This window comes from Argiope bruennichi, chromosome 2, assembly GCF_947563725.1.
Source record: "Argiope bruennichi chromosome 2, qqArgBrue1.1, whole genome shotgun sequence".
NCBI lineage: Eukaryota > Metazoa > Arthropoda > Arachnida > Araneae > Araneidae > Argiope > Argiope bruennichi.
The window spans coordinates 98,278,992-98,303,661 of record NC_079152.1 but is presented as its reverse complement, the minus strand read 5'-3'; the positions used below and the strand labels follow the sequence as shown (position 1 = coordinate 98,303,661).

Here is a 24,670-nt window from a genome sequence, read left to right as displayed (position 1 = left end):
AACTTCCATTATCCTCTACAATAAGGAGATTTGACTTCGAGTCTACAAATTGAAAGTACGGGGTGGTTATAATTGAATTTCCCCATAAACACCATCATACAACGCAAACGGGTGAACGGATTGCAACGAAATTTGGTATATAGACTATATACGAGATGCGCTCAAGGAATCTCGAAAAAAAAATTTCAGCCCCAAAATGTCCCCTAGACGGCACCTTTTCCTGAAAAATATTAATTGTAACATAATAAATGACCAAAATGGAATACAGAAACAGTATAAAAATTTATTGATAGTTTCTGATCACCTTGTCATCGAACCATATTAAGTAAAGACAAGGAAAAAATGAATGAAAAACAGTTGGCAGTTGAAGCTGTTGAGAAAAACAGTTCAGTGTGAAGAAACAAGAACAGATTAGGACGCAATTGCACAAGAGGAGCAGTTGTTAATCTTGTTCATGATGATGTAGTGAAAGGTGCTCCATGCGATCACCCTCATTCACCTACAAAATTTCAAGTCGATGGACAGCGTGTTCAACAGCAGATCGTCACTAATCAGTTGTGATGCTTCGCACATGAAGTTCCTTAAGTCATTCAATGTCGCAACAAGATACCATCATCATTACAGCCGGAAACATCGACATAAAACCTGACAACGACTGCAAACGTTTCTTATCCTAACCTGTTTTGCATAAAACTTCCTCTTCTTCGCAAGCATGTAAATCTCGACATTTTTTTCCTAGAATTGACAGCGTTTCCCGGTTTTACATTTTATTACTCATAATTCTTGTTCTGGATTGTTAATATTGTTCCTGTATTCCGTTTTGATCATTTATTGTTTTAATGTTTTTCCGGGAAAGGCGCCCTCTGGTGGACATTTTAGAACTTTTTTTTTTTTTTTTTTCGAAATTCTGTGAGCGCATTCGTGTATAGTCTATAAACCAAATTTCGCTGCAATCCGTTCATCCGTTTGCGCTGTAGGATGCTGTTTATAGGGGAAGTTTAATTAAAATAACCAGCCTGTATATTAAGAGATGACAAAAAAAAATCATTCAGAAGATATATATTTCAATTAAATCTAAGTTCATTGCAAATCGGAAGATAGCTGCAACTAAAGATTGGGAAATTAAGGACATATTTTTTTCAATGAATCCTATAATAAACATTACACATTTTTTAAATAATAACATTTTATGACCTGACATTACCTAAAAACGGTGACTGATCACCCAAATGATATATTTGTGTGTCATATGCAATCTTCTTAATGAGCTATATTTTAATCGCTCGACTTGTTCGGATAACAAAGTTTAAGCTTTTTAATATCTGAGTCTACGAAATTTCGAAGATAAATGGCTTAATCTATGGAAAAGAATCGAAACATCTTTGTTAGGTCATCGAATCCAGTCATGACTCTTAATGGCCTGAAGCATTCCGCAGTAAGTTGACAGACTTTCATGACCCAGACCAGATCACATGTTGCTCCGGTATTTACTACGCTTTCACCCAGGAATTCGTACGTGATCTCAATTGCGCGGAAAGATGAACGGAACATGTTTTGGAGGTAAACGCAAAGAAAAGAACGAAATGCTAATTTGAAAAAGTGTAGTAAAGCGTTTTGCAAAAGAAATAAAAATGTGTTTTAGTTCCATATTAAAGATGTGAATACGTTCTTTGGAAGTGCCAATGCCCTTAAATACTTTAATTTCTTCACCATACGGCACGTTTACTTCCAGGGAAACTATTTTAAAAATATATTATGAGTATCACGTAAATCAATATAAAAACGCAGTAAGTTGCATTTGATGATATTAGCATCAGCCTGTATAAAATAGCCATCTTATTCATAAATAGTAAATATACAATACAACAAGTGGGAAGGGTTTCACATACTTTCTAATAAACCGCACTTTTAGTCAGAAAATCCCATACCAAATTCGAAATATTTAAATTGTGTTTTTGAATTATCTCGTTTTATGTCTCTGAAATTATAGACCGACAGACAATACATAGTTGGATTTGGCTCAAAATTTGACAGATGACTACACTATAGATGATAAACCTGTGTGCCGAATCTCATCTATCTAGCTCTCTTCGTTTTGTAGTTATCACGTTAATTTATATTCGATCAGGCGGACGGACAACCTTTGAACAGATTTAACTCAAAATTTGATTGAAATCTGCAATTTTCGTGTAAAGACCGTGTACCAAATTGCAACTGTCTGGTACAAAACCTTTTTGATTTATCTTTGTCACAGACAGACAACAAACATTTTCCAAAAATGTGCTTGTTGAACTCAAGGAAATCTAAAATATGGAGACTCGTCAAAATCTCGAGTTCGAATTTTTGATGAATTCTATACGTTCTCTGTGCTACGTATACGAGAAAGTAAGAAGTTTTAAAAAGTAGCAAATACGCAACAATTACTTATAAAGCCGACTATATTGCATAATTTATTAATTATTTCAAAAAACTCAATCTTTACCATCCTATGTAAAAATTAATGAAAAGGCGACAAAGCAATTATCTTTCAATTTAAAAGAATTAAATTTGCACTCGTATAGTGACTCTCACCATTACAAGACGGTGCATCATTTTGACGCTTTATTTATTTATTTAATATTGATTGTTAAAAATACCTGAAGAGTACTAAGAAGATGTAAATTAATTAAAAGGGAGAATTCAACTTAAAACAATTATGCTACATATTTATTTTTCAGAGCAATAAACAAGTCTTTGTATTAGGTGAATACTTATGCATAGAATTACTTTTCCGTATACAAAGGGTTAATGCAACTTAATATGAGGTATGATTATATTTCTTATATTTGCTTTTTCTATAATATGTATAACGTGATATTAATGATTTATTTAGTAAAAATTTCAGTATAAAGAAAGAAGTGGCCTTTTTTTATCGCTGAAGGAGTAGAGAAAGAAATGAACATAAAATTAATTTATAGTTTTTCTCAATTTTATAATTTTTTTTTAACTTTAATTTCCGATTATGAAAAAAAATGGCGTTATTACATAGAAATTTAAACATTTTCATTTACAATTAGAAAAAAAAATACTATTGAATTAAAGTAAGTGAATCATTATTTTAAATTTCTAAGTCAAAATCTGTACTTCATGACTTCCTCTCTGCCTTGATTTTTCTGGCCATTATTGAATGACGACTTCTTGCGATACACTCAGTCGTCCAGGACTTCGACCTTTGCGCAAACATCCCGTAGTTTTAAATTTTTCATGCCATTGGTAGATAGATTTTTTAATTGGAAATCCGAATTATGATCGAAAATGTCATTGCACACGAGTTGCGGATTCCGTTTTACTAAATTCAAGAACAACAACAACTACAACAAAAAAGTCTCCACTGCAGATGCCGTCATTTCGATTGACTTGTCACATAACACTCATGCTACTGCCTTTGTGGCTTCTGCCAAGGGTGAGATACAAACTTTAAGGGTACATCTACCTTACAACTCGCTAAGGTTATTCGCGTCTTTGATTGTTACTGTTTTACAGCATCTACAAAGTATATACTTCTTTATGAATCACCCTGTATTTATCTCTCAGTCATACAAGGATTCTTTGATTAGGAATTTAACATCTAAGATATCTAAAAAAAATTCTCGACTGAATGAATTATATATATATCTCGACGGATTTCATGTGCATCAGACAGATTTGGGTGGATATTGAATCAGTTTCTATTCACTATTTTTAAAATATTTAATCTCAAAAATCTTTCACCACCTTAAAATTAAAAAAAAAAAAACCCTTTTCAATAATATCAATTTTATTTCCGTATAATTTTTAATATTTTTGTATATTTTACGAAAATAGTTTCATTATTTTAACAATTGCATTTATATATACGCATTACAACGATATTAAATATATATTCTTTGTGCATGTCATCACTGGTATAATTAAAAGCAAATTTTTTTTAAATATTATAAAAATTAATTAATTAAATCTCGAAGCATTACGATACGACAGTGTTTCATCTTGAGAGCTCTAACCTCCTTTTCCTCTTTTTATGTGCCTTATATAGTTTAAATCCTACATAATAATAAGATACATTCCATCATTACAATGTCAGATAATCTATTCTTTGTTACCTATATTACACAACAATAACTACAAGATACAGCATAATGAAGCCTAAATTTACCTTGGTAATAATCGGGGAGTAATTGCAAACACAATTACCCTAATACGAAGTTACTATCATAATTGTCGTCATTCAAGCGAATAATATTTTGAAGGTAAATGATTGTTATATGGTTGACTGGAAAGCCGGTGGAAACAAAAGAGGGAAAATTATTGCCAGCAACTAGATACATTGATGATCAACTTTTCTTCTTTAGGTGATCCATTTAGTTTCTATCATTATATAATGCGTACTAAACTCAGGTAATCTATAATACATATAATGTAAGAATAAAATAACCAAACCTAAGAAAATGATATTTAATAGCATGTGTCAATTTTGAGATTGGTTGCTAATCTATTATTTTTCACTTAACGATTATTTGATATAGTTTATCATATCAGTATATCTCACATCAAAGATAAAATAATATCTATTTATAAAAAATATATCTATATAATCAATACTGGTTGTCACATGATGAGGAAAATACTTAAATTATAATCCTATATAGTATTTGTCAACATCCTTTTTTCTCAATTAATAAGAAAGCCTACAGCGATGGATAAAGTACATGAGGAAGGCTCTTTTTACAAACTTTCGAAAAGCATACTCAATTTAAGTTAAAACCCATTATTTATTTAAAAATTAAGTAAACAGAAAGATTCAAAAAAACCCATATATCCTTAGTGAGTCAATTGTCTAGCCCAAAGATATGAGCAAAGGCTTTCCTTTTTAGTTTTATTTTCTCGCTTATTCAAATAAAGGAGAGTTTTTGTCTGCTTCAACTGAATATGGCTATAGTACAGGGTAGTTATAAAGTTTTTCCCTGATTATAAAAAATTATTATAAAGTAAAATCATTGTAAGTAAAAGTATTGCAAAATCATTGTAAGCGTATTATGATTTAGCAAGTAATTTCGATACATTGTAAAAACGACTATAAATTTTCTAATAAAACCACTTATGCCAGTAAATTTCAATGTGAACAACTTATAACTTTCGATGTTAATTCAAATAATACCAAGACGATATTCATATTATAGCCACTATTATCCAATACTTTGACTATCACACTCAACACAGAATTTGTGATCCTAACTTTGAGTGAATTAATAGCTTCAACTCGTGCTGCAAATACCCTTTGTGTAATCCCAAAATGGCCAATGAATATCTTTTTATTCTAATAATATATTACACTCTGAGAAAGACTCTGTGACCACCATATAATTTTTAAATGAATTTTCATAATAAAATCTACTGTTTACTTGAAGAAATATCCCATTGTCATTTTTCATATATATTAATAGATATTATGATGCATTATTCCCTCAAAACGTTTTCCTTATTTTTACAAAACTTACATAGATTACATAATTTATGTAACCTATTCATTAGATTTAAATAACCAGAAATGTCAACAACAACAAAAAAAATCAACGTCCCGACATCAAGTATTGTATACAAAGAGGCATTACAAATTGTAAGTACATTCGCATCTGCCTCTGCTATTTTATGTATGAATACTGATTATTAATTTCAGCACTACAGCAAAAGACTGGTAAAAGAAGGGAAAAGTTGAATATGCTAAAGTTTCACTTGGATTTACTTGTCTAATAGTATTTATTTGGTGTTGAACGTATTCATTCGCGATATATATAAATTTTTGCGGAAGTATTGAAGCAAAATATAGGAAATATAGAAAAAGAAAACAAAAAACTCAGCTCGAGATTCTAATGAACTTACACATTTCAGACTTTCTAGTTCACATAAAAAACCATTTTTAAAATTATGTCAATTTGTGAACATAATAATTCAAGAAATTTCATAAAAACAATTTTTTAAACTACTCTTTTAATAATTTTTTAAAGAAAAGAATTCTTTTCATTTTTATTTTTATCGACTTTTATTTCTTCTTTTTTACTTTCTCGTATACGTAGTATAAAGAAAGTATAGTAATATTCAAAAAATTCGAACTCGAGATTTTGACGTACCTCCACGCCTTAGTTACCGACGTCTTAGACCCAAGTTCGAAAAACACATTTTTGGAAAATGTCCGTCAGTTTGTTAGTTTGTCTGTCTGTCTGGGACAAATAACTAAAAAATGCTTTGATCTAGACAGTTGAAATTTAATATACGGTCTTTACACCAAATTTGCAGATTTCTATCAAATTTTGAGTTCGCAGACTCAGAAAGTCTGCCTGTCCGGCTGTTTGAATGTAAGTTAATATGATGACTGCAAAACGATCTAAATGGATAAAAGTCCATACACAGATTTAACATCCATAGTGTAGACACCTATTGAATTTTGAGCCAAATCCAGCTGAGGTTAGTGGGTGAGAAATACCACCCAAATATTTTTAAATTTTTAAGAGCTATTCGCTTTATCAACTGTATTTAACACCTTTTTCGTCTGTTTTTCATTTTTTGTAAAATACGTCTTCATTGCATGATTATTCTGCATTTACGTTAGTCATTGTCTTTCGTTAAAATGGTTTTATAATATTTGTATCGACATTTTTATGGAGTTTTAATTACTTACACTAACTTTTAAAATCGTGTTGGTTTAAATGTCTGTTCTGATTTTACCGTAAGCTTGGCGCAATATAGCCAAAAATGGCTCTTGCGCCAATAAACCATACAACAACAACAACCAGCTGCGGTTGATTGTCTGTTGGTCTGTTCTTTCAGAAACAAGTAAAGGCAATAATTTAAGGACGCAATGACTTAAATATATCAAATCTGGTATGGTATTTTGTGACTGCAGGTGCAGCTTTGAGTCATTTTTTTTTTCAATCATTGAGAAAAACGTGTCTAAAATTACTCTTACGTGTCACAAAATTTGATTTTTGGATACTGTTAACACGTGCCAGGGATTAATCGACAAATAACTGGCCAAGGTTGACACGATAGAAAATTTTAGAAAGACCACTTCCCAAGGATTACAGCCTATTGAAGGCTAAACTTATATCTCCATTTGATCCTAACCTTCCATCCCAATAGCCTTCTATCGACTCACTCGTATCTGCATCTGGTTCTTTTCAACACTATTCAGCCGTATGGTTGGTTATCTTCCTAGTTTTTATCTTTCTTGTTATAAGTTTTTATTTTCTTAAATTTTCAATTTATTATTAATTGAACGTTATGAATTCTTAAAAACAGCTGGTTCTCAACTTCACTATCTTTCACGCCATGAGTATAGAAACAAAATTTAAATTAATCAATTTATTGATAATTAAATTCTGAAAATTTTAAAATCGTATGTTGTTATCGAGAACTCAAAAGAATATATAATTTCTAAACTTTATCGTATTAGGAAGTGAATGAAAAATCGGTTACAATATTTCTTTTTCTCAAACATAGATTGAATCAAGTAAAATAAAAATACATAAAACCATAAAAATGAAATTCATTAGATATATTACGAGTAAAATTATAGAACCGAAGTGAAAATTTGATCTAAATTTTTCAAACAATTTAATGTTTAACTTTATCTGTTCGTAAGTATGTAAACGCGGCAGCTCAAAAATGGTACCAGCAAAACAAATGAATTCTGTAAATGTTTGAAAATAAATTATATATTGTCTATTATTAGAATAAAATCCTCAAAGGCTGACTTTTTTTTTCTTTTTTTTTTCATTTGTTAATGAATATGTGAGCATAATATCAGAAAAACGCGATGATCAAGATAAATGAATATTGAAATATGATCGTGATCTTAATTTAGACCTGTATCAAAATAGGAGCCAAAAAAATTAGCGTCATGAGGATCAAAATAGATACTGGATTCTCACCATTATACTATAAATCCAAAAAAAGAAATTCTTATCAGTGGCAGATTTAATCATTTTACTGTCCTATGCAATATACGTTATGAGGCTTCTCTTTTAATAAGCTTGCCAATTTAATTTCACATTTAAGCATGTTTTTAAATAAATCAATATGTTAATATTTATATTAGGCTTATTTATTTTAACGACTTTGTGGAAATGTATATATAATCATTTAACTATTTATTCGCTATGACTTACTATCGATATCCAGATTAGCAGAAAATGCATAACGCATGTATTAGTTCAATAAAGCTTTGGGTATTTATAAGTACTCTAAACAACATAGTAAATGTGATTAGGCATACAGGGGTCTAATTATACTTAACAAAATATTATCCTATTTATAGAATTTGTATTCTTTACTAATTTGTTTAATTGGCTACAGACTATTAAATCCATTAGTAACTGGCAACATTCTTTTAATCGACATGCTGGCGCCCCCTCACTACAGCCAGCAGTTCTAGGCCTAGTGAGAAATCCGCCACCGATTCTTATATTCTAAGTATGAAGGAAGAAAATTCCTACAGGTTAAAAAAGTTACAATGCAACTATGTCTATACCAATAAGAGTATTTCCTAAAACAATATACAAAATAGATACAAACAATACACAAATTCTCTCTATACAAAAAGAAATAAGAAATTAAATGCTCTATGCTTAATAGAGACTATGTTAAATAAAGTGAACAGCGCAATTATGAAGCAGCTGAAATAATGTCAGCCGCTCTACTAAACATGCAAAAGATGAATAAAAGTATAAATTTTACTGCGATGATAACTTCTGGGAAAGTATAAATTATATTTTACGAAATTCTGGAAGATTGATGAAACGCCTAAATAAGCATTTTATACAACATTCAGAGAATAAATGTGCAATAAGGAAAGTCAGCAATGTGTGTTAGTACAGGATGAAGCTGTCGGTAATAGATTGGTATACAGAATTTTTTAAAGATGGAAATTGTAATAAAAATAACGGTAATAACTAAACACTGGAATTTTTTTTCCTTCATATCACCGATATAGAATTTTCTGCTTTTTCTTAATAAAAAAAAGGGGAATCCAATTACTTATCATATTTAAATATTCATGCAATTTTTCTCAGAAATCAGATTTAATACCTTGCTTTAGGTGATACAGAAACAACGTCTCTATTATCGTATATAGTTCGATACGCGACGCTTTTGTAACATTGCCTTTAAATTAACAATTTGTTTCATAGCAAAAAGTATTTGAATTTATTCAAACTCGTAAAATATAAACAGCGAATAAAAGAGTCCATTATTTTATGCTGAAAAGTATAATATCGCTAGAAAATATGAGGTTCAAATCATTAATTATCAAAATATAGTTATATAGAATATATTTTTAAAAGAATATATTTAATTAGAAATATATTTTTAATAATAAAAATCATGCAAAATCCAATTTTTTCTTCACAATTTATATGCACGCACTTAATCTAATTTAAATCCTAATTAATTTCCTAATTTCTATTTTAATTTAACCCATATTAACTTCATTCTAAAATATTCTCTTTTTTTTCCTAATTCAATCCCACTTTTTTTTTGTATTTAATTAATCCTACGCGCACTCTGTAAAATTGCTGAAATCAACAGATTCACACTCTCCTAGTGGAGGAATAAAAAAAAATGCTTAACACATTCTTTTAAAGATACCTAAATTTCCTTATCCTAAATCGATACGTGCCAAAGAAATCCCTATCAATATCTCATTGTAAAAAGCATTGCAGGGAAAATATCGGTCTCTTTTGCTCTTCTCCTCTTCTGTCGCGATGCAGACTGATGTATTTCTTGTCCCTTATTCTCTGTACAGCAACTTATGCCTCTAGGGGTGAATAAATCGAGGTTTAAAATTTCAAAAGTTGCTTTTTCTCGGCCACGCATCTACTCAAATATGCTTTACATGTATATAATTTTAAAGATTAAATTTACTGAAGATGTGATTTAATTTCCAAAAATATCATTCCAGTCGTTATAGGATGTCAAAAGAAGCAAATAGATTGATTGGTATCTACAAAATTCGAGCATAATAACCTTAATCTGTTTTGAAGCAAAAGATATTCTTATCCAAAATCATTAGATCGACGTATTTAGAACCTTAAAGTAAAGGAAATACACAGAACTAATTTTGATCATTTATTTGAATACCATTTTTAGTTTTTGTTGCATTAGAGGTTATAGTCTTGCTTTAACATTTAGATTAGCATACTGTTATCTATAAATGCGCATGTTTGTCTTTTGCCTATAGGTTAACAGAGCATATAACAAGAATTCCCGCTAGACTGACCATGTGGGTCATCAGGGAATGTTACACGTTCTACCGAGAAGCTATTCATTGTACTTGCTGCCATGGAGTGAAGAAAACTCACAAACAAACGAATTCATTGCAACATCGGTTTCGCCATCATCTGACAGTTCGTTTCCTTTCTAAAACTGATCGAACATATGGAAAAATTACACTTATTCGCATTACTACTGTATTTACTTCAGTGTTTCATGATAAAATGTATTATTTAAGAGTTTTATAGGAAATATTCATCAAATTCTTTTTTGATTATAAACCAATATTAGTTTGAATTTTATGACTAGAAACTCTAATGTTAATCAAGCTAAGATTTTTAAAAACCCACAAAACATGGAAGCTATAGTTTTTTTTTATATACTTGTGATATTTTATAATTATTATTATTATTTTAATCCTGCAATAGAAAAACTAAACATAATTTCTCAGGAACGATAAAAAAAAATATATTAAAGAACACTTCAAATTGCAGAATTTAAAATAGAAGTATTTACATTTAGTCTTTAACTACATTTCAGTTCCGTCTCAATAGATGCATCATCTTTAACTCCTTAACTGCAATATCCAAACTCCAATCGTGCATTAAATTGACATTTTTACATTTACAAAATGAAATTATTCTTAGACGTTATAACTGTATATAAAATTGATTGGTAACCCATTAACTCTTCACATATTACATAGACTCTTTGCTGAATATTTACGACATCACATTATCAAACATAATTAAATATTTGATTTAATTAGTTTAATACATCATTCCAGACCAGTAGCAAATCTTTTTCTTCGCATAAGAATCTGACATTTTAAAGAATCATTTATTATTATTAGTTTATTATAGCTACAGAACAGATTTCAGAAATTTATAGAATTGATTTATTATAACTATAGGTTTAACGTACACACATCAACTAAAAATTTCAAAAAAAAAATCATTGATCTTATAAGATACATTCAAATTTTAAAACAAACTTTCTCTTCTTTAAGTGAAAAACAATCAATTTCTATAACTAAAAAGTAAATTTTGTGAAAATGAAGTTCCTACTTAATGTAATCCAGTTTTTTTTTTTAAATTTTTATTTTAAATAATGCCTTATTTTAGTAATCTGAAAATGAAATTTATAGATTAATGATTTTGAACTGTGGTCAAAAATTTAAAACTAACTTCAAGGGCGTCCGTTTTTTGAAAACTATATTGTAATCTTTTTAAAGCCTCTGGGTAAATAGAGAGTTCAACATCTATCGTGTTTCTTTTTTCTTTCATTTTTTCTTTTTTCTTTTAATCTTTTTTAACACCTCTTTTCTTTGATTTATTGACAAGTGCAGAATTTTAAATCATTTAGCAGAAAAACGTCGTTACATGCTTTCCTCTCATTCATTGCATCTTTTTTTCAAAATCTTCGAAAATAGACCAAATGTAATGAGCATTAAAAAAATGTTAAAAAAGGTACAAAATACAAATTTCGAATTTTATAAAACTAAATAGTTAATGTAATATGAAAATCCTCTACTGCCATTGAAGGAATGGAGAAATTCTATTGAAGAATTAATTTAAAAAAAAAAAAAGTTCATTCATTTTCTCAAGAACGTTCGTACCATTATTTTATGGTTCGCACCAAGTCCCTAAAAAAGCAGCAACCAGCAATTTATTGCAATTAAATCCTATACACATTCGCTGAAACACAGTAATAACACATGCAGGAAAACAGAATAAGCCTTAGGTTTTTATACGACACGAAAACTTTCAAAAATTAAGTTTGCATATTTTGCATTTCAAAACATTTAATAAAAAACTGAAAAAATACATTTAATTTTACAATGATGAACATAGTAAAAAATTATCAGTCGCGAAAAGTTTGATTTAAAACCCTTAAACATTGTGTTAAAAAAAAAAAACCGTGACTCTAAAAATTAACCAATGGGAGTGGTTTCTCCAAAGCTTTCTCGCATACTCTCTAATAAAGGTATTATCTCACATAACACTTTGCATGGTATCGTTACGAAATATTGAATTTGGCGTTAATTTAGCACTTTTGCTGAATCTATCGTATATTCCTTGGCGAGTTTTTTAGCGACTAATTCTTGGCATGCGGTTAATAATATCAGAAAATCGAATTTTTGCTTTAGACGCATTTTTCCCAACCGATTGAAATAAAAATTTGACCCAGAACTAGACTTGCAGTTACAAAATCCCACATCAAATTTGATATACTCAAGTTGCTACAGTTAATTATAACAATTAGATGCTTCTGAAAGTACAGACCGACAGACGGTCAATGGCTTGTTGGATTTGGCTCAACATTTGATAGGAGTCTACACTATAGATGTTAAACCTATGTCTAATTTTATCTCTTTATCTCTCTTCGTTTTGTAATTACCGTGCCAATGTATATTCGGACAACCGGATAGACATTTCCTTTAAAGGGATTTTGCTCAAAATTTGACAGAAATCTACAAATTTGGTGTAGATGCCGTATACCTAATTTGTCTAGCTCAAAGCATGTTTGAGTAATTTTTGTCACAAAAAGACAGACGGACATTTTCCAAAATTGTGTGCCCCGACCTCCGTGAGGTTTAAAGCGTGGTGATTCGTCAAAATCTCGGGTTTGAATTTGACAATTACAATACTTTCTCTGTACTTCATATACGAGAAAGTAAAAATCACCGATAACTCTACAATATGAAAAAAATATTATTATGAAATCAATGGAGCCGTATTGATTCTGAGAGGATTCACATCGAAATTATTATTAAAGAAATCAAGCAGGGAATTTTTTTTTTATATCTTTAAAGAAAGAAAAAATTACAGTTGCTTCATCAAAAAAAAAAAAAAAATTGTCTTTAAGTTGCAGTTTGATAACAAATTACTCGAGTTCCCAAAAAAGAAATCATCTTTATTATGTATCGCGTTTCAAAATCTTAAGATATTACTACTTAATACATATTCAGGTTACATTTGCATATCCATCTTGAAATATTTCTCCCATGAGTATAAACCACAAAAACCGAATTCTATGATACAAAGAAATCAAAGATGCGTAAACGTGTGGCTTAAACATGTTTTGAGAAAGGCTATCTCTTCTGAAAAGTTCACATTTTTCGACATACAAGTCAAATATCCTTTAGTTCAGAAGCGAATAAATTAAATAAGGGTCATTCTTCTACAGATTTCTTCGTATGAACTGATTATCTGGTTGACTGCTCATAATAAAATCTTTTGATACGCCGTAAATATGCATCCTGGTAAACTGCTTACAAAGGAATTGGCAAATATCTCCGAGCATTTTTCATCTTATTTTTTTTTTCTACCAAAGAAAAAGGTGAATCTGGTCAGAATCTGTCCTTTTACTGTGAAAAAGCCATCCGTTCACTCTCTCCAACTCAATAAGACAAAAATCAAAAAAAGAAACAGAGCATAGCGTTCACTCATTTGGAGATAGAGCACTTTATAAACTGTTTATAGCAGGCGCCGGAATTCCAACTTCGAATGTGCCACAGAAAAAGAAAAGCGGGGAAAAAACGGAGGAACGCGGAAAAGGGGGAAAAAAGTCGAATGAAAGTTATTGTTTCCTGAAAATCAGATGATCACTGGAAAAGCAAATTCTCTCTCAGAATTTTTGAAAATAATGTAGACAAGAATTAATTCGAAATAAAGACGGATGAAATGGAATTATTCAAATCGCATCTGTTTCGACACCTTTAGAAGTTAAATTATTTCGTAATGCCGGAACTTGAGATTCTGAAAACATCGGTTTAAAAAGCAAGTATTTTATTCTTTGATGATGAATTGGCTACGCCTGTTCTTTAATTCTTTCTGTGTAGGTCAAGGCATAATTTTTTTATTGTTTATTTTTCCTCTGACGTGTATAAAACAAGCGCCAAATGGAAATACTCTAACTGCAAAGTGGAAAAAACAAATAGCTCGAATACAACACGATGTTACAAACGCTTAGAAACAATTTCAAGGTCGATTTCACGCAATGATCATGGCCATCTTTAATAAGTTTTATTTATCATTTTAACCTTTCCTTTTAAAGATCTTATTTTACAGATCTGGTTTGATTGAACACAGACATCTGCTTTGATTCATGCATGTTTTCATGTTCGATGATCTGTAAATTATTGAAATACGAATATAGTATGCAGTAATCGATCTAAATCGAATTATTTTTGGAAGGGCAACAAATGTTTTAAATAGCATAAATCAATCGAAAAGAACAAATATAAATAATATTGGTGCAAACCGGAGAAAATTATAAATTACTCGAAATTTATAATTGTTAATCGTTTCTTTAATTATTGATCAATGTGAAATAAACAATATAACTATTTAATAATTCCAAGGATAAAATCAAGAGTCATGCATTATTACTTATGAATTTCTAAATAGAAAGTCACATAATTTTCACAAATTAAAAATAATGAATGGTTAGAAAAAGCTAACAAACGACATTCTTTCTGAATATGTAAATTAATTATAAATTTCTTTTTTTTTCAATTTTAAAATTTTTGTATATTAATTACTAATGCAGTGCTAATTGCAGGTGCTACATTCACTTCTGTATCATCACTAAAACATTAAACGTATCCGATATTGAATTCATGTCGATTAATTTAATAATTTCAAGATATTTTATCAAATAAATGCCAATATTTTAAGTTAATGTCTTTTCATCCATGTTAATACAAATAAGCTGCATATCTGGAAAACCAAGCTTCGCACGGCCGTCATTTTTTTTTTTTTTTTTTTTTACACCCCGTAAAATCGTGATTTGTTCGGAGAAAATATTTAGATACGAATCACATACTGATTACATATGAATATTTTTCAACCTGACCTACATATAAACAGATCATTTAAATAAAATAAAAAAAAGCACGAATACACTTAGTTTAACATGTTATTCGAAACAATCTGCTATATCACAGAATTCTTTTTACAGTTTATCTACCATTACTTATTATATATTTGAAAATAGTTTTACCATGGTGAAATCGGTTTCAAGATGGCGTTATATGACATTGTCATCTTTAGAGCAGATAATAAAAAGCTCTAATAATTATTTAAAAAAATGCTTTTTTTGTGTGTGTAAAATCATATTTTTTCAAGAAAGACATCTATATAGATAAACTTAAAAAGCAAAACCTTATCTAAATATACAATTTGATCCAAATCGTTAGAGCCGTTTCCGAGATACGCGAAATAAATTTTTATATATACAAGAATTGTTCGTTTAAAGAACAGAATAATTCGTTAACATCATTATCTAAAAAAAATCTCCTTCATATAAAAATAGTTTTAAAAAATGTTTATAATATCAAAACTGTTGTTATAACAATAATGTTGTTAGGAATGATGACTTATCCGTATTTCAATAAACTTTAAACTCTGAATTTTCCTCCAATTCTTTTTACAAGAAGAAAACCTTAAACTTCACGAAATCATTAAATTTCTAAAGCTACAATATCCATCTTTTTAAAACTGCATTATCCACGCCATCCTTTTATAACAGATTTTACTCATATCTTTTGGTAAACCACTACAGCATGCATTCAGTCATTTACAGAAAATTAATGAGTGGAAAAAAAATGTTTTCTTTCATATAAAATGAAGGAACAGGTTTAGAAATTGTGCCCTTTGACTCTCCGGCATCAAGTTTGCTTTTTCATTTTGTAGTTCCATAATGCCCTATAGTGAATTGAACACCCACTTCTCGTAAAAGCCAAGGTTATCCGAAACAAACAAGCAAAAAGGGATACAAAAGCTCTTTTCGGCTGAACCGGAATTGCGAGAATTCCGGAAATTCCTACGAAGTTCATCAGATTCATAATTGCAATTTGAGTAAATCGACTGTAGTGTAGATTATAATCAAGCCGCAAACCACACTGCATGTTATTGCTCACCGCAATTCTTGCATGACGAATCTCTGCTGAATATTGCAGTCTTTTTTAATCAATGAATTAGAGGCAATCTTTTTGAATTGAATGTAATATCATTTCAAATAGGCTGCAGTATTTAGATGGCTGCTAATATTGCTGCATTTCCTTGGTGAAGAAAGCAACTAAAAGGCTTAACTGCTACTTATACTATTCACCAATTAGTTGCATTAATCTTTCCACAGGAATTCCTTTAATTTTTCTATCACTTAATGAGTATAAGCTCTTTCAGGTAGATTCCTATAGGAAGACTACCTATTGCAATGGTTCTTATGACAATACTTCGGGAAAATTTCTTCAGTTCTTCACCGATTATGGCCTCTCGAATTCAAAACCATCCTTCGTTCAAAAGTTTATATTATATATATACTTATAACGCTTTGCCCAAGTTATCTGTGAACAGGATAGCTAGAGGAATGTTGTTTGAATTTTAACTGGCTTGAAATATGTTTTTAGAAATGTACAAACCTCGGATGAATTCGTAAATGGCTCATCTAGCTCAAAGGGGTAGGAATTGGTGGGGGGTTGAAGTTTTCATTTCGCTATAATTTTAATATTGAAAACAGAAAAATAAATCCAACTAGCCAAATTAGCGTATCATTAAGACAAGCAACTTTTGTATTTGAAGTTTCTTTAATAACTGCAATATCGTAGAAGTTAGAGGCTGAAAAGTGATTTTTAAACCCTAATATTGACTGTTTCTAACATCAATTTATGTTACCAATCAACTTAGATAATAAAGGAATATACTTTTGCAATCTAACTAGGCGAGAGAAAAAAATTTTTCATATAATGTGCATCCATACATCTATTCAAAATAAATTCTTTCAACATTTTTCAAAAATTCTGAAACAACATTTTTTAAGCGATTTGTCTCTGCGTTATTTGTGCATCGAATTATCGCACTCCTAACATATAAACTAAGTCATTCATATACAATTCAGTACAAAAATTACGTGAAATATACAAGCATCAAGTATTCGATGTTTTGAGATTTTGAAGCGCAAGCCAACTTGTTGACTCTGTCTGTTAAAGATATAGACCAGCACGTACTTCTTTAAAATAATTCGGAAAAAGTAATGTTAAGTACCAAAATAAAATTATTCAAATTCTCAATTAAGTATTCTATTGATTCGTAGTTGAATCAAAATGATAATTTAATACTAAAACTGAACAATAAACTATCTTTAATGCAAAATGAAATTATTTGACAGTGCATATCTAAAGTGAAATATAAAATTAAACCAACCAATAAAGTACAAAAATTTAAATGTGGAAACCGTATCAGCTTCTAATTTTATTTACAATGCATATTTGATATTTATGTTTCTTACTTTTGCAAGCATTCCGGAATATTTCTCAGTATTTAAAAAATAAATATATAAAAAGCTCAGATTCCGCTGAAATAATGATTTGAAACTTTCTTTTGAATAAACAAGATGCTTCAATGTAAATAATTGCAAAACAATAGGCATATATAATAAATTAAATGAAACATTTTGGATAGATATTTAAAACATTTTATTTCATTTTCTAATAAAATCAGTTGCAACGAAATCTATCGATACTTCAAAGAAAAAAAAAATCGTTCCAATATATTTATCAAGGACCATAATAAATTTTTAATTGTGAAAAATGTTATGAAGTCAAATACACCCCCCCCTCACATAGAACAATGCCAAAAAATAGAAGAAAAATCAATACTATTAATTTCAGAAATTCTTAAATAAATGGGTGATTTTATATAAATATCTTGCTTAATTCACAACATGTGATCGCATTTATTCATAGAATTCAGTTGACTTTGTAAATATCGGATCACAATTTCATAACCTCTCTTCTAATTGCACAATAGAAATAAATGTTTCTGATTTCGGAGAAATTATACTTTCCAATAAAATATTTAAAAAAAATTAACATTATCATCAAAATAGATTTTATTGCTAGGAAAGAATATTTCCAAAGGCAAAATGCGTATGCGTGGTATATTACAAAATCAATAGAATATTTTATTAATAGTATGCAAATGAAGTCAGTATTAAATAATTCTTGAATAAATTAATTAATCTAGAACCATAACACTGATAGACTAGTAAAAGTAAACAGTCTAAATGAGTTTCGCAGAAAACATGACAGAGTTGAATTAGATAAATTGACAAACCAGTGGGAATGGTCGCCTTGAAATTTTCTCGCATACTTTTTGTTATAAGTATCATCCCCTACATTTCACATAAAAAAATACCTTGAGAAGGGCAATGAACGTTACGCTATTTCAGATTTTTATTTTCAGAGTCCCTAACATGAATAACTTGTGCTTCTTAGCATAGTGAAGGAAATCTAGTATGCATTTTGGATGTCAAAAGGCATTCAAATACACGGTACAATTTAGGTTGATCAATTGAAACCAAATTTGGTACAGGTTTTGGTAAAAAAGGTCATATACCAAATTTCATTTATCTAAATTTCTATTTCAATTATGTTGATATGTATTTAAATGTACAGACCGACAGACAGTCAGATCATTAATGGATTTGTTTCAAAATTTGATAAGGATTTTATTTATTCATTAGATGCCATAGCTGTACCAAATTTTATTCATTTAATTCGTTATGTTTTATATTTATGTTCATTTGATCTCCACGTAATCTGATAGATATAAAAACTTCCAGTGAATAGTTTTCGTTCAAAATTTGATATAAATTCGCAATCTCTGTAGAATGACCACATACCAAATGTCATGCATCAGGCTGAATTCGTTTTTCAGTTATTATTGTGTTCATAGACAGACAAAATTACAAAAAAGTATTTCGGGCTTTGAAACGTGACGTTTCGTCAAAATCTCGAGTGGTTTTTTGGACGATCAATACATCAGCGACTTTTAGCCACGCTAACATGTTAGAATATTCATTAAATATGTTACAATTTTATCATTCCTTTATATAAATTAATATGAAAAATTTATATATATAATTGAAATTCAGGAACATTTTGTAGATGCTATATTGAACAGATTCTTTTCAATTTTGTTTATAAATGCTGTAAAAAGATTTTATTGAAGATTTAACTGGCTTAATAAAGTAGCAGTATTATATAAAAAACTACATTATTAAAACTACATTACATTATTAAATAAAAAAACTACATTATTAAATAAAAAAACTACATTATTAAATAAAAAAACTACATTACATTATTAAATAAAAAAACTACATTATTAAATAAAAAAACTACATTATTAAATAAAAAAAAAACTACATTATAAAATAAAAAAAAACTACATTATGAAATAAAAAAAAACTACATTATGAAATAAAAAAAAAACTACATTATGAAATAAAAAAAACTACATTATTAAATAAAAAAAACTACATTAAATAAAAAAAACTACATTATTAAATAAAAAACTACATTATTAAATAAAAAACTGTCTCTATACATAGAAACATTTTTATTATTAATATTATCAATCCGAATGAATAAAAACATATTTAAATTAATTTATCTCATTTTAAATAAAATTTATTTTAAATTGATAAATTTAATTGTAATGTTATGGGTAATAAGAATTTATTATAGCTTAACTGCCGTCATGCTTCACTTTTAGATCGATAAAGTTAGAAAAAGATTCATTTTTATTAGTATACAGTAAAAGAATCTACTAATCTTAACATTTGGGATGATTATAATGCTTATCTATTTATCTTGCATGCTGATCAGGCTATGGATGATGTATAATTTATTAAAATATTTAATGGATTAAAAATATATTTATTTACACTTTATAAAAGATAATACATTATTAGTTACTAGAAATTTTTACATTTCAACCTTTTATCTATTACTATCTAAGTTTTTATATGAAACGGAAAGAAAAAAATTACTTCTATCCATAATTCTTTCATTCTTAAAAAATTCTAATTTTTTCCTCCCCAGAATTAAGCCACAGATATACAAGATCGATTTCGTTGAAATTTATAATTAAAAATATGCGTTTGAATTTAATTGCGCAAGCTTTTACTAATATTTTTTTATCCCTAAAAACTGAATAATTTTGTTCGAAAATGATGAAAATCCTAAAAAAACAAAACAAAAAAAATGCAACAATTTTATAGATAAGTTTTTATAGGGACTTATAAAATTTTATTTAATCAATTTAGCAAGTGACTGAATATTTAGGCTAAACTTATTGGTTGCAATCCTATTACAAACATACCGAAACACCGATTACGTCAGCTCCCAGTGTAGTTATTGATGATGTCATTCCTGAATGGGTTTCTACCCTAAATTCAAAATAATGTTTTCATGCTAACATTTTTATGCATTGTTAGCAATGAATGAAAGAATAAGATAAGTGAATTTGCCAAGAAAGTTTTAATATTGTTGCAGGAACACTTAGTCCCGGTGCTTATTTTTCCGCTTCCGTGTTGTTATATGGGCTTTAAAAACGTTAAACAATAGCTCTAACATCTTATCTTCTTGCCTTCACTGCTCAAGACTGGACATTTATACTCTTCTTCGTCAATCCACTGAATTATAAAAAACATTTATTCAAAGAAATTATTTAATATGTATTAAATAATAAAAAACTTATGATGAATTTTTTGGAAATTTTTTTTATCATTGTGTAATTTTTGATTTAATACGAGTAATTCTCCTTTGGTGGCAACAATTGTAAAAATTAAATTTAAGGATTCAAGTAAAATAAGAAAACTTTTAATCACTTTTGAAAACAATTTTTTTTTTTTTTTTTTTTTTTTTTAAGTAAAGGTTCAAATGTTCGTCAGATTTATACCAGTTTTAAGAAAAACCACGGGAGACATATTCGAGGTTTCTTAGACTTAATCAGATGAGAATAATAATATCCAATATTCTTTCTTATGTCAGGTAGTTTGAATCGAAACAAATATAGACTACCAACAATAAATATCTGATCAGAATGAAGAGCAGAAATTAGATTTTTTAAAAATCTTTTAGCTAAGACTTTCTTTATTAAGTCACTTAATCTCTCAAATTATAAAAGGATTTCATTTTTAGAATTTTCACATATGAACACTCAATAAAAAGATGCATGCATTATACAAAAATGGAAATTTTAGATAATAAATTAGCTAAATTAAAGTAAGGAAAATGAAATGGATTTTCTTTTAACGAGTTATAATTTAAATATTGCTTTTAGACCAGAAAAATATCTATATATTCCTTTATTGCATTAACAATTAAAGATTTTATTTATTTTGTATTCACTTTAATTTATTGGGACCTCAAGCTATACTTGTACCCAGAGCCTTAAAATCCAAAGGGTGGCATCGGGTTTACAAAAGATTTTGATAAAAGCTATATTTAGAGAAATACAACTTATTTGTACTTTTTATTTGAGAACATAGTTAAATGATCTATTAAGAACTTGTCCAAAGGTCAAAGAAGTATGCAATTCGATTTTTAAAAAAAATGAATACTAGCCTAGTCTGTCTTTGAAATTAATTTGACTATTCCATTCCAAAATTCTCTCTACGTTTGCTGTGCTATGGTAATTAAGCTTTTATTGACATTCTGCAATTAACGGTCAAATTCTTAATTTAAACCACAGGTGGAATAACTAGAACATTATTTAGATCCTTAAATAACAAAATTTCTTTAAATTTCACCAATTTTAGCATATTATGTAAATTGCTTCTATGCATTCTATAATATTGAAATTTCAATTCATGATTATTTTACTAAGCATCTTATTTGAAACTTTGAAGTTAAATAAGAAACTGCCTGGCTGAACTGCAGTTACTTTACTAAGCATCTTATTTGAAACTTTGAAGTAGAATAAGAAATTGATTGGTTGAACTGCAGTCACTTTACTAAGCTTATAAGTCACTTACTTATTTGAAACTTTTAAGTGCAATATGGAATTGACTGTTTAAACTGCAGTAAGTAACTAGTGACAGAGAGGAATTAATCCAGATTCTGGCTTTATGTCGAATTGTTGGAATATAATTCGAAAACTGGGATCCAAAATATAACATTTTCACTTGGCAAACTTTCATATTTTTTTACATCGGATTCGAAGTAATTCGAAGAATGATTTTAGACATAAAATATAAGTAGCATCAATTTTTGAATTCTTACAACCGGATATAATAAATATCTGAAATTGAAAAATATGAACTGTGAGGAAATTAAATGAACATTTTTTAAAGAATTTAACTATTATAAAAATTTTATTTTATCAATTAATTATACATAATCCATCATTAATATTAGCTTTTAAGAAAACCAAATATTCCATCGTGATTTTAAAAATAAAACTCCATTTTTTGCATAGACATGAAAACTTAACACTTTCTCTGTTTTTTTTAATTTTTTTCAGAATCACATTGGAAAAATGCAACATAATTTTTAAAAGAGGAATGATTTTTAAAAAAGCTCAATTTCTGGGTTTAATATCAATATGTATGAAGTTGCTAGCTCGTGTTTAAAAAAATTATACGCACAATATAATTTGTACTTAATTCCGCATTTTTATAGCATTTATTTCCTGATGACCAAAGTTACCTTCTAGCTAATTTTATATTTGCAATGAGTACAATAAATTATATAAGAAAAAAATCTAATTTAAAACATCTCATTTAAGTATTCGAAAATAATGTATTAAATGAAAATAATGTACAGAAAAATTTTCACCTTTCATTTTAAAGCATTTAATCCACTTTAAAATTCGGAGCCTTTAAAGTCTCCAAAGGTTTTAAAAAGAAATGAGTATTCCTTTTCCTATATAGAATGTCAAAACGTGAGAATTTGAAAGTCGTTTAAAGTATTTTTGAGGAAAATAACACATTCTCACTAAATGTAAGACATACCAGTACGGATTTCATGTTATTAAAATGCATACAAAAACTAGAATTATAGAAACGATTCGCAATAATCGAGAGCGTGTCTTTTTGAATACAGACGGCAAAATGCAAATCCCGCGAAGGTGAATGCCTGAGATTGCATATAAGAAGAATATGACTCATTTCTCGTTGAAAAACCTGCATTTCAAGTTGTCATTTTTATTTGACCCAAAATACACATAGAACTTTTAAGAAAGTTTAAGTAATCATACTCACCGCTTAAGAATTCCATCATAGGCTAAAACCAAATTCACGCATGCTATTAAGATTAAAATTGTGAAGACGACAGATAACAATTCCTGTGGAAAAAAAAAGGAACTAAAACGGACCACGTTAACGCTGATGTAAACTCCGCGCAACGTTCTGACAACTGGCAGGAGGGATAAATGAGTTCCTCGGTACAAACCGGGCAAGTTTCTAAAAACCGGTTCAAGAAACTGAAGGCACGACGATATTTTCTTCTCGTCGTATTAATATTTACTTCCCCCGCCGCCAAGCTTCAATCGCGTTTCTATGACGACCGAAGTATCAACATCAAGATTTTGCCGCCAGGTACCGCCACTGTTAGCCACTTGCCGTGACCCTTGAAGGGAGCACCTGACAGCTGATCCATCCCAAAAAGTTTTGTTCGACTGTTAAATAGAAGTATTCATGTTTCACACAACAGAAATATGAGAATGTGTTTTCGTTTAACTCGGGCGATAAAGAACGCTGTCATTTCTAGGAGTCTCGTTTAAATAAATAACATCTGCATGTTTCTCTAATACTTCCTGGTTTCATTTCGAAGAATTTGAGGTTGTTGAAACTAATCTTTTTTTTTTTTTTTTTTTAAGTCCAGATCCAAATGCAAATGCATAAACTGCGAAAACGTAGAACATCTTCCAACATTAACATATTACAGAAATATTCGGAAGTTTTACGGATTTCTCATGATGTTTTATTAATAATATAATATGTTTAAGAAATAAAATCCCATAAACGTTTTTAGCGCTTTAGACCCTTTTTTCTTGCGAAATAATATGAGTCAGTTTTCTTCCTAATTCTGTTGTCTCATCTTGTCTTGCAAAGTCTTGTAAACGAAGACTAAGTATTGTAATTGTCAGAAACTTCAATCTCGAGATTTTAATGATGCTCCTTGTTTTAAACCTTTCCTTAATTCCCCCTCCCCCCCCCCCCCCCCAGAAAAAAAATATTTTTGGAATTATATCTGACACGTTCTCTGTAGACCATGATAGCTTAAAAGCGAAGCACGTTAGACTGGAAATTTGACATGTAGTCTTTGCATCGAAATTGAAAATTGATATCAAACTTTGGTGAAAGACATTACTAGAAGTAAATATTCTAGAACTCTGTATGAATCTAATAACTCAAAAACCAAACGTTGCAAATAAATAAAATTCCGCAAATGTTTTAAAGATTTTTTGATCTGCTTCAAATTTGGAACTAAATCCATCAAAGTATGGAATGTTCGGCAGTATTTTTTTTCACATGTTTGTGAATGCAATAGCTCAAAAATACAATAAGCTTTAACAAATTAAATTTGGTT

At 29.0% G+C, this 24,670-nt stretch overlaps 1 protein-coding gene across 1 annotated transcript in view; it reads right to left on the bottom strand.

The window, feature by feature from the left end:
* LOC129961745 (uncharacterized) overlaps positions 1-23,789 on the bottom strand; it is a 77,141-nt gene extending 53,352 nt beyond the window's left edge. The window contains exon 1 of the mRNA XM_056075294.1: positions 23,341-23,789. The gene's annotated coding sequence lies outside the window, so the exon portion shown is untranslated. The remainder of the gene's footprint in view (positions 1-23,340) is intronic.
* Positions 23,790-24,670: the final 881 nt, after the last annotated feature.